Genomic DNA, 9,660 nt, shown 5'->3' on the forward strand with positions numbered 1-9,660 from the left:
AGTCCCAGCTGCTCGGGAGGCTGAGGCAAGAGAATCGGTAAGCCCAAGAGTTAGAGGTTGCTGTGAGCTGTGTGACGCCACGGCACCCTACCCGAGGGCGGTACAGTGAGACTCTGTCTCTACAAAAAAAAAATATATATATATCCAATCAAAAAAAAAAAGAAAAGAAACAAGACATAAGCAGGTATTTCACGAACGAAGATATACAATAAGCATATAAAAAAACACTGAATAGCATTAGCCACCAGGGAAATGCAAAATAATCACAATGAGATATTGTTACACACCTATCAGAATGGCAAATAAATAGTGATAACACCAAATGCTAGTAAGGATGTGGATAAAACGGATCTCTCACAGGCTGACAGTGGGACAATGAAATTGGCACAATTGTTCCAGAGAAAGAGATTGGTGGCTTGTTTTAAATCTAAACATGCATTTACTATACAATCCCCAAATCGTACTCCTGAGAATTTGTGCAGAGAAATGAAAACTTAAGCTCACATAAAAACCTGTATACAAATGTTCACAGAAACTTTATTTCTAATAGCCCCAAACTGGAAACAACCCAGATGTCCTTTAATGAGTGAACTGTTAAACTGTGGACTACCAGTCAGTAATGAGAAGGAATAAACTGCTAGCACACGCAACGACTTGGACAGATCTTAAGGGAATCATGCTGAGTACAAAAAAAAGAAAAAATGGCAATCTCAAAGCTTACAAATTGTATGATTCCATTTAGGTAACATTCCTGAAATAAAAGTACACATGTGAAAAATCGATGGGAGGTTGCTGGTAGTTACGGATGGGTGTGTAGCTAAGGAGGTGGCAGAAGGGAGGCTGCAGTGATGAGACAGCTCTATAGCTCGATTGTGGAATTAGCCACATGAATATACGCATATGATAAAACTGTACAAAACTAAATAAATGTATGTAAAATGGGTTAAATCTAATAAATTCTGTGGATTAAGCGAGTGTCAATTTTCTAGTTTTCAAATCTGTACAATAGTTCTGCAAGATGTTACCACAGGGGGAAACTGAAAGGTACCTCCCTGTACATTTTTGTCAACTTCCTATGAATCTATAATTATTTCAAAAAAAGATTTAAAAAAATGATTTACCAAAATACACCATAAAGAAATGGGGGAGAGGCATCACAAACCGGGAGAAAATATTTGCAGGACATATAACCAGCAAAGGATGTGCACCCAAAATAAAACAATCCAACAGAAAAATGGGCAAAGGTGGTACCCAGGGTGAGGTGCCTCTGTCTCCCAGCAAAGTCTCTAGCAAGGCTGTGGGGGTGGAGGGAGAGGCTCCTGTCCCTTCCATTACTTTGTGCCTTGATAGCTACTGTGCAACATCCAGTCAGGATTCTCTGCCCTCTGGGAAGCTAGAGGGCATGTCCCTCGCTATTCTATAAAACCTTAGAAGGGTGATGTCTAAACACAGAGAATCTATGGAGGGCCCCTGCCCACTTCCCTTACTGCAGACACGCAGTCTGTCATCTGGGATAGAGAGATGACAGTCATGGATGATCCCATCTCCCACCATGAATGGAATCTTTTCTGCAAGAAGGAAAAACCACAGCATGATGCTACTATGGTCTGAATGTTGGTATTCCTTGCTCCAGACTGATGAGTTAGAACTTAATACCCAATTAAGAAATGGGGCCTTGAGGAAGTGATATGTAATGAGATGGGACCCCATGAATGGGATCAGTGCCCTTATAAAAAAGGCTCGAGCAATCTCCCCAAGCCCCAGCCCCTATGTGAGGATGCAGCAAAGAAGGTGCCATCTTTCAAGCAGAGCGCAAGCCCTCACCAGACACTACATCTGCTGGTGCCTTGATCTTGGACTTCCTACTCTCCAGAACTGTGAGCAGTAAGTTAGTATAGTTCATCAATTACCCAGTAGAAAGTATTTTGTTACAGAGCATAAGTGGACTAAGACACACGGTGATGCCAGGAGGTCTCGACTCCAAAGAGGATTATCCTGAAGAGCTCCCACAACCCAAGCCTCTTAAAAGTACCATCTGTCTCTATCCTTACACTTCTCTGTACCCAAAACCATCACCAGAGGGGTGCCCCTGCCCATACCTCCACCTAACGGGGCAGGCAACTTCACCTCTGTGATACCTCCACATGACCAACTCCTGGCACATGCTCCTGACATCAGCTCCAGGGCTCCTGCCTTCACCAGGCAAGCTGTGTGAGCTGTGGAATGTCCTAGATCACTCTGAGACCCAAGGCAGATGCCACCTGTTTTCCTCTATGAATCTCCAGAGTGAATTACTCCCTCTCTGGGGCACGTCTACACCATTCTACTCACACACTTAGCTCACTGAATTACACCTACCTCTGGTCTCCTCATAAGCTTCCTGGGGACAGGGTCCATTCCTGTCCCCTTTAATTCTTGAAGCATGGTACAGGAATTCATCAAAAGTTCACTGACTTGACTCCACTGATGTTAATAAATCAGACTGTATTAATTTATTTGTTTAGATTTATACTCACTTATCTAATGCAGCTTTACTGTCCCCCAACTCCAAACTGCACACTAAGACTTCTTAAAAGGAGGGCAAAGTTTGCTGGACCTATTTCAATAAATAAGTAACACTTAAGTTATATGTACCATATGGCCAAAGTTGAGAGAATTGTGTAATTCATAGAAATACATATCCTGAAGATCCTAGTGTTTAATATTGAAAACAATGGCAAAAGATCAGAGGTATGACGTTTATTCCAAAAACATGAGTTTTTCAGGGACATTCTAACATTCATTTGATAGAAAAGGTATTGTGGCATCAGTATTAAGTTTTAAACCTGGAAACAACTGAGACTTTTCTATACCTGTTTTTCTGATCATTAAAAATTAAAAACATCACCTGGGCATGGTAGCTCACACCTTTAATCCCACCATCTTGGGAGGCCAATGCAGGAGAATCCCTTGAGGCTGGTAATTCAAGACCAGCCTGGGCAGAACAGTAAAACTGTCTCCTACCAAAAAAAAAAATTACTTTCTTAGGACCTCAAAGTTGTAGCCAGGAGGGAACAGCAAGCTCCATGCTTAGAGTTTAAAGCATACAAGTCTGACAATTAAGTTCACAAACTCATCCTAGAAAAAGTGCCATGTATCTCACTGCTGAAAATCACTGCAGTCACCTTCAAAGTACTCCCCTGGGCAAGCTAGTGACTGTAGTAATATTCAGTAAAGAGGTTATATAGCACTTTTTCTAGGATAATTCAAAACCTTAATTGTCTGACCTTGTAGATGTTTAAAAACTCTCTGGTATCAGAGCTTTCAGTTCAAGTTTAAATTCAATGTTATTTTTAATTTTTTGTCTATTGTTATGGCAATCCAAAAAGATCAATTTCCCAAATATCTGAAAGCATATAATTGACATAAGCATGTCGAGAAGTTAAAGTGTATTTTAAATCTTACAAATAATATCTTGTCCTCTATTCTGCATTCTTAGGCTCACTATCAGGCCTGAAAACAGGCATTCTTTCACAAAGAAGTGATGCTGATAGAGTATGACCCCACCAAAAATAAGCGTGCGTATGTGTGTTGTCAGTGGGGAAGGAAAGATCCTAAGATCCTTAAAAAATTAGTTTGGGGAAGGAATGGAAGTAGATAAAAAAAAAAAAAAAATCACATGGTTGTCCTATCATTTAAATACAAAGCAGAGATAAACTCTAATAAAGAAAGTCAGTGACCATCTAGATTACTCTGTGGGAAAATCTAAGGCTCTCTGAAATTCACATTTGTCTTCTTCTTAGTGTTGCTGGCCTGTGTCACAAGGGAAGGCAACCACACCAATTAAAAAAAGAAATAAGAACAGCTTCTAATCTCTGGATTTCAAATTTTATCTAGAAAATTATCATGTTTCTATCATCTTTAAAAAGCTGATTAGATATGGCAGCAAAAACAGAAATCAGGGCCTTAGAACTTCTTTAGTTACAACTATAATTCAAGGATAAGAAATCATTTCATTGCTATACCCACCCCCAAACACGCACATTGAATTTATCACCAAAACAACCGATACAATGGAAGGAATTACAAACTTTAACAGAAGACCAAGGAAAAATGACAAATGAGCAAAGGTCTTAGTGTAAACAACTTAAAGTTTGAAAAGACCACTTCAGGGTGAAAAGGAATGGGCTTTGCTATTATTCCTATGGTAATTCTGAATGCAGCTGGTACAAGAAAAATAAAACAGAAAGACAAACAAGTAAGCTTCAATAATGGAAAGAGGATAATGCAAATGATTAAAAAAAAATGATTTTTTTTCTTATCTTTCCTTTGTCATTAAATGTAGATGGAACATTGAAATCCTCCACAAAAATTAATTCCATGGGAAGTTCTACCTTCCAGTCACTCTATACCCTCAACCAATCAGCTGACTGCTGCTCTGAGGGTCCCCTTCCTGCAGCATCCACAGAAAATCCCCAACAGACCTGGCACAGGATGCTTCACTAACAGGCAACATCTAATTTTTATTTAGTATCTATCAGAAGCGGAAACAGGCACTCACACCTGATACATTCATTCCTCAGGTTCTAGTAAAATACATTCCTTCAAATTCTGCCCCTTCAAACAACAGGCTAGTCACTCCTTTAAGTCTCTCCTTTTCTTTTTTTTGTTTCTTCTATGAGACAAGGTCTTGCTCTGCACCCAAGCTGGAGTGCTATGGACCATCCTCCTACCTCAGGCTCCAAATAAGTAGGACCACAGGCACGTGCCAACACACCTGGCTAATTTTTTATTTTAATTTTTTGTAGAGATGAGGTCTCGCCATGATACCTAGGCTGGTCTTGAATTCTTGGGCTTGAGCAATTATCCTGCTTTGGTTTCCTGCAGTGTTGTGATTACAGGTGGGAGGCTCCCACCATTGCTGGCCAGTCTCTGGTTCCTGTCTATGAAATGGAATAGTAACAACAGTTTCCATCTCACAGATCCAATCCAGACATGTAATTACTAGGCCCAGTGCCAGACACACAGTGGGTGCTCAGTCTGCTAAACAGAATCATATAAATGCAGAGGCACATACAGACAGAAGATAATCAATCCACTTTGTAAAACCCAAAACCTCCTCTGCTAACTATTGCTTTCCAGTCACCTTTACCATAGAAAAAAAGGTTCTGATAATAATTAATGGAATTGTCTTAAAAGTTAATTTTTTCAATGTATAAACTGCAATGATGGAAAGTAAGTCATTAGTTGCTAAAGGTGGAGGGGTGAGGAGTACTGCAAAGGGGCAACAGAGGGGGGTTGATGGAACTGTTCCATACCATGATTCCAATGGATACACAACTCGATCCATTAATCAAAACTCATGAAACTATACACCCAAAAAGAGTGAACAAGTTTTACTGCATGTAAACAAAAAATATTTTTAAATGCAAAAAAAAATTCAATCTTTTCTAAATAGAGAATAAAACAAAACAGTGACACAATGAATTTTTTATATACAAGCTATTTTAATAGCCATATTCTATATATTATCCTATAATTAACAAGTTAAATCCAATTTTAAACCAGCTCTAATTTATTAAAGCACAAAATACCACTACTATAATAAATGAGTTTATTTCCATAATAAAGCAAAAAGACTTCAGAAATACAATTACATCAACTCAAAATATAAGTAATATTCTTCCATCTACTGACAAGAGATCTTTATGACATTTTAGGCTTGGCTTTATAGATCTTTACTTTGGTATATAAAGAGTAGATTTCTTGGCTGGGTATGTGGCTCACACCTATAATCCTAGCACTCTGAGAGTCTGAGGCAGGTAGATTGCTTGAGCTCAGGAGTTTGAGAACAGCCTGACAAACAGTGAGACCCCATCTCTACCAAAAATAGAAAAAACTAGTTGGGCATCATGGCAGGTGCCTGTAGTCACAGCTACTTGGAGGCTGAGACAAGAGGATCACTTGAGCCCAAGAGTTTGAGGTTGCTGTTAACTATGATACCACAGCACTCTACCAAGAGTAAGTGAGACTGTCTCAAAAAAAAAAAAAAAAAAGTAAATACAGAATAGATTTCTTAATGTACATGAACTGTAGTTCTCAATCTCTGAAAGGTAATACATAAATAGTAACACATTTTAATACAGCTTAAGATGATTGGACATGTATACATCAAGACATAACAAACAATCCACTTAAAAATCAATGCAAGCATTTTGCATTTTTTATAAGTCATAACATGTTTCGTTCATAAAATATTAATTCATAAACTACACAACAGCTAAGGTGAAGATCCAGTACAAACATTTTATAACTGTCATCCCTTGGTTTTACTGTATGTAGAAGGCTTGGCCACCACATACCTACCAGTAATTAGATTTTTTCCCCAGTTCAAATAAACCTAAATAACATAAGGATGTGAAAATGAGCACTGTGAAAATTTAATAAAAACAACCAAATGCCCATCCATAAATTACAGTAGAGCCACACAAAGGAACACTACTCAGCAATTAAAAAGAGTGAACTGTTCATACTCTCAAAAATAAATATGAAAACTCTCAAAATAATTATGGCAAGGGGAAAGAGCCACATTCCTGCATAAAAGCATGCAATGCAAGACTCCAGTTAGATAAAGACCTAGGAAATATAAACTTATCTGTAGTGATATATCAGACAATTATGTATCGATAAAGCTGTTTAAAAATAAAATGACTTTTTAAAAAAGCATCTTCATGTCGTGGTATGTTGTGTCTAGACCCCGTTCTTTGCCAAACAGTTACACATCTTAAAAAGTCATAAACTAAAATACCTTTCTCTGGGTGTTACAAATGTATAAACAAAACCTTAAAACCCAAAGATTTAACTGTAATAAAAATAACCACAGTCAATTAATATTTACATAGCTGCAACTATACAGGCACTATTACAAGAACTCTTCTTTTAACTTTACTAGTTCTCACATCAACCCTGTTACAGATGAGGACACTGAGGTGCCAAAGGGTTCAGGGGTCCTCAAACTGCGGCCCATGGGCCACATGCGGTGGTGTGATTATATTTGTTCCCGTTGTGTTTTTTTTTACTTCAAAATAAGATATGTGCAGTGTGCATAGGAATTTGTTCATGGCTTTTTGTTTTTTTTTTAAACTATAGTCCGGCCCTCCACTGGTCTGAGGGACAGTGAACTGGCCCCCTGTTTAAAAAGTTTGAGGATCCCTGGGTTAAGTAATCTGCTCAAAGTCGCACAGCTTGTAAGGAGATGGGGGAAAGGGAGATAGAAAGGCTGGAAAACTTGCTTAGGATCCAAACAAATAAATCCCAACTTAATCAGTTACTGGTTCACCACATGCCAAATTCAATTCTCTTCATCACCTCAAAATCCTAATTATTTTAAGCAATACTATAAGAGAGAGAAAAATCTAATATTCAGCAACATGAAAAATGTAAACATCATTTCTGTTCTCTCATATTTCCTACTGGCTCCTTAATTCCATCCAGAGGGTCTCCCTCTAGAAATACGGGTCACCCATTTCAGTCTCTGGAGTTGTTAGGAGTATATAGAACAAGCATGAGCTACCATGCCCAGCTCAGATGTAAACTTTTTTTTTTCTTTTCTTCCGACCCATTTAAAATTTGCACAGATGTAAACTTTTGAGCTCAACTATTTTTTTTTTGTTTTGAGACAGAGTCTCACTTGGTTACCCTTGGTGGAGTGCTGTGGCTTCTTAGCTTGTGGTAAAATCAAACTATTGGGATCAAGCAATCCTCTTGTCTCAGCCTCCCAAGAACTCAACATTTAATAAATTAAAAGTAGGCCTGGTACGGTGGCTAACACCTATAATCCTAGCATTCTGAAAGACCAAGGCAGGACTATCACTTGCAATCAGGAGTTAAGACCAGCCTGGACAAACAGCAAGATCCCCATCTTTTCAAAACAAAACTTAGCTGATCGTGGTGGCTCATGCTTATAGTCCCGGCTTGGGAGACTGAGCCGGAGACATCACTTGAGCTCAGGAGTTTGAGGTTGCAGTGAGCTATGATGACACCACTGCACCCTAGTTTGGGCAACAGAGCAGGATATGAAAAAAGAATAATAAACAACTTTTTTTTTTTTTTTTAATGCAAACCAGTGGTAAATTGGATGTTAAGAAACTCTACATTTCGGATATTGTCATAATAGAAGTTATACCTAAGTAAACTGGGAAGAAAAAAAATCTTTCAAGTTTTTGGAATGCTCAGTTGGCATCATGACATCAAGCTCAATGAACTGAAAGCACAGAAAAACATGCCAAATATCTGCCACATTTGAAACATGTAATACACTGATAATACATCGTGAACTGGTTAAGAAGCATACGTTGAAAAAAGGTAGGCTATTTAGCCCATGCCCTGAATCAGTACTCCCTGAACCACAAGGTGTACTTTTTGAAGGAAATTTTTATTTAGCAGCGCTGGGATGAGGCCTGACTTTGAACTTCTAACAAGCTCCCAGGCTGCTGCTGCTGGTAGGTGGACCACACTTTTTGAGCAACTAGGCCCTAAGTCACTGGAATATTAGTTGCAATATTAGCCAGTTGGCTTACAAATATCATGTCTAGAATCCAAGAAATGTCAATACAATTCATACCTAGTTCAAGCAAAAAAAATTTTAAAAAGGGGAGCTGAGGAAAGGAAAAAAGCAAACACTGGACAGTCTAGCAGTGCTAAGAATCATGAACTACTCTGTTATTTGTCCCAACCTAGTAGATATCACAGTGATAGAATGTAAGCTCCATGAGACAAAGTGTTCCTTTAACTGCTGAATGTTTACAGCCTAGCACAAGTACTCCATAAATGCACTAAATATATGAATGAATGGGAAGTTTATACAAACAGAATCTGTATTTATGTCACATCCCCAAAATATCTGGAAACGGGACTATATTTTATACATATATATGCAAGCAGCCATATTTTAATCGAAATATTTGGGCCATACATTTAATTCCATTTTGTCCAAAAAAAACAATTTTCCTGATGAATACTTACACTTCAAAGCCCAGGTTTCCAAACCCTGATGTGTAACAACTTTTTTAGCATTTTTAAAACAAGAGAGGTGACGTGCAGAAAATTTCAGAAAAGTCAAAAATCAAAGCAAAAATAAAAAAAAAATGGAGGGAAGAGACGGGCGAACAGTTCTAGTGAAGGAACATCTTAGGTTGCTAGAAGGTCCACGTTCTTACCTATGATGATAGCGGGGTTTGGGTTCGTGCTTTTGTATGTTTTGTTACTGTCCAGGGTCACTTGTAGAGTAGTACCTAGCTGTGGAAATTCAACTAAAGACGCGGCAAGCTCTCCAGCCAACCTTCAGGAGTTTGGAGGGTTCACGTTTCACGTTTACTTCCCCCTTCCCAGCGTCTCCCGCGCGTTTGAGAACTCAGCCACCGCCCAAACACAAGATGATTTGCGCAGCTTCGCTGTCGGCTTGAAGCCTGAAACAGGAGTCAGGATGGCGGTGAAACACTAAAGGTCAGCCGCAGCGCGAATAATCTGCCCAAAAGAAAGATGGCCTCCGTTGCTAATGGCGCTGCTTTCATGAAAGGCCCAAAACAAGCATGGCGGCACAGGTAGGTCATTTAACCTCCGGGACAGCAACCAATGTGACTGGCAGGTGACGAATCACGGTTACTCTGTGAGACAGCTGAA

The 9,660-nt window shown here is 39.0% G+C and overlaps 1 protein-coding gene across 1 annotated transcript in view; it reads right to left on the reverse strand.

The window, feature by feature from the left end:
• The window catches only part of SLX4IP (SLX4 interacting protein), a 190,070-nt gene extending 180,700 nt beyond the window's left edge, over positions 1-9,370 (reverse strand). The window contains exon 1 of the mRNA XM_053574426.1: positions 9,198-9,370. The gene's annotated coding sequence lies outside the window, so the exon portion shown is untranslated. The remainder of the gene's footprint in view (positions 1-9,197) is intronic.
• Between the last annotated feature and the right edge of the window lie 290 nt (positions 9,371-9,660).

Source organism: Nycticebus coucang, chromosome 21 (assembly GCF_027406575.1).
Source record: "Nycticebus coucang isolate mNycCou1 chromosome 21, mNycCou1.pri, whole genome shotgun sequence".
In the NCBI taxonomy this organism is placed as follows: domain Eukaryota; kingdom Metazoa; phylum Chordata; class Mammalia; order Primates; family Lorisidae; genus Nycticebus; species Nycticebus coucang.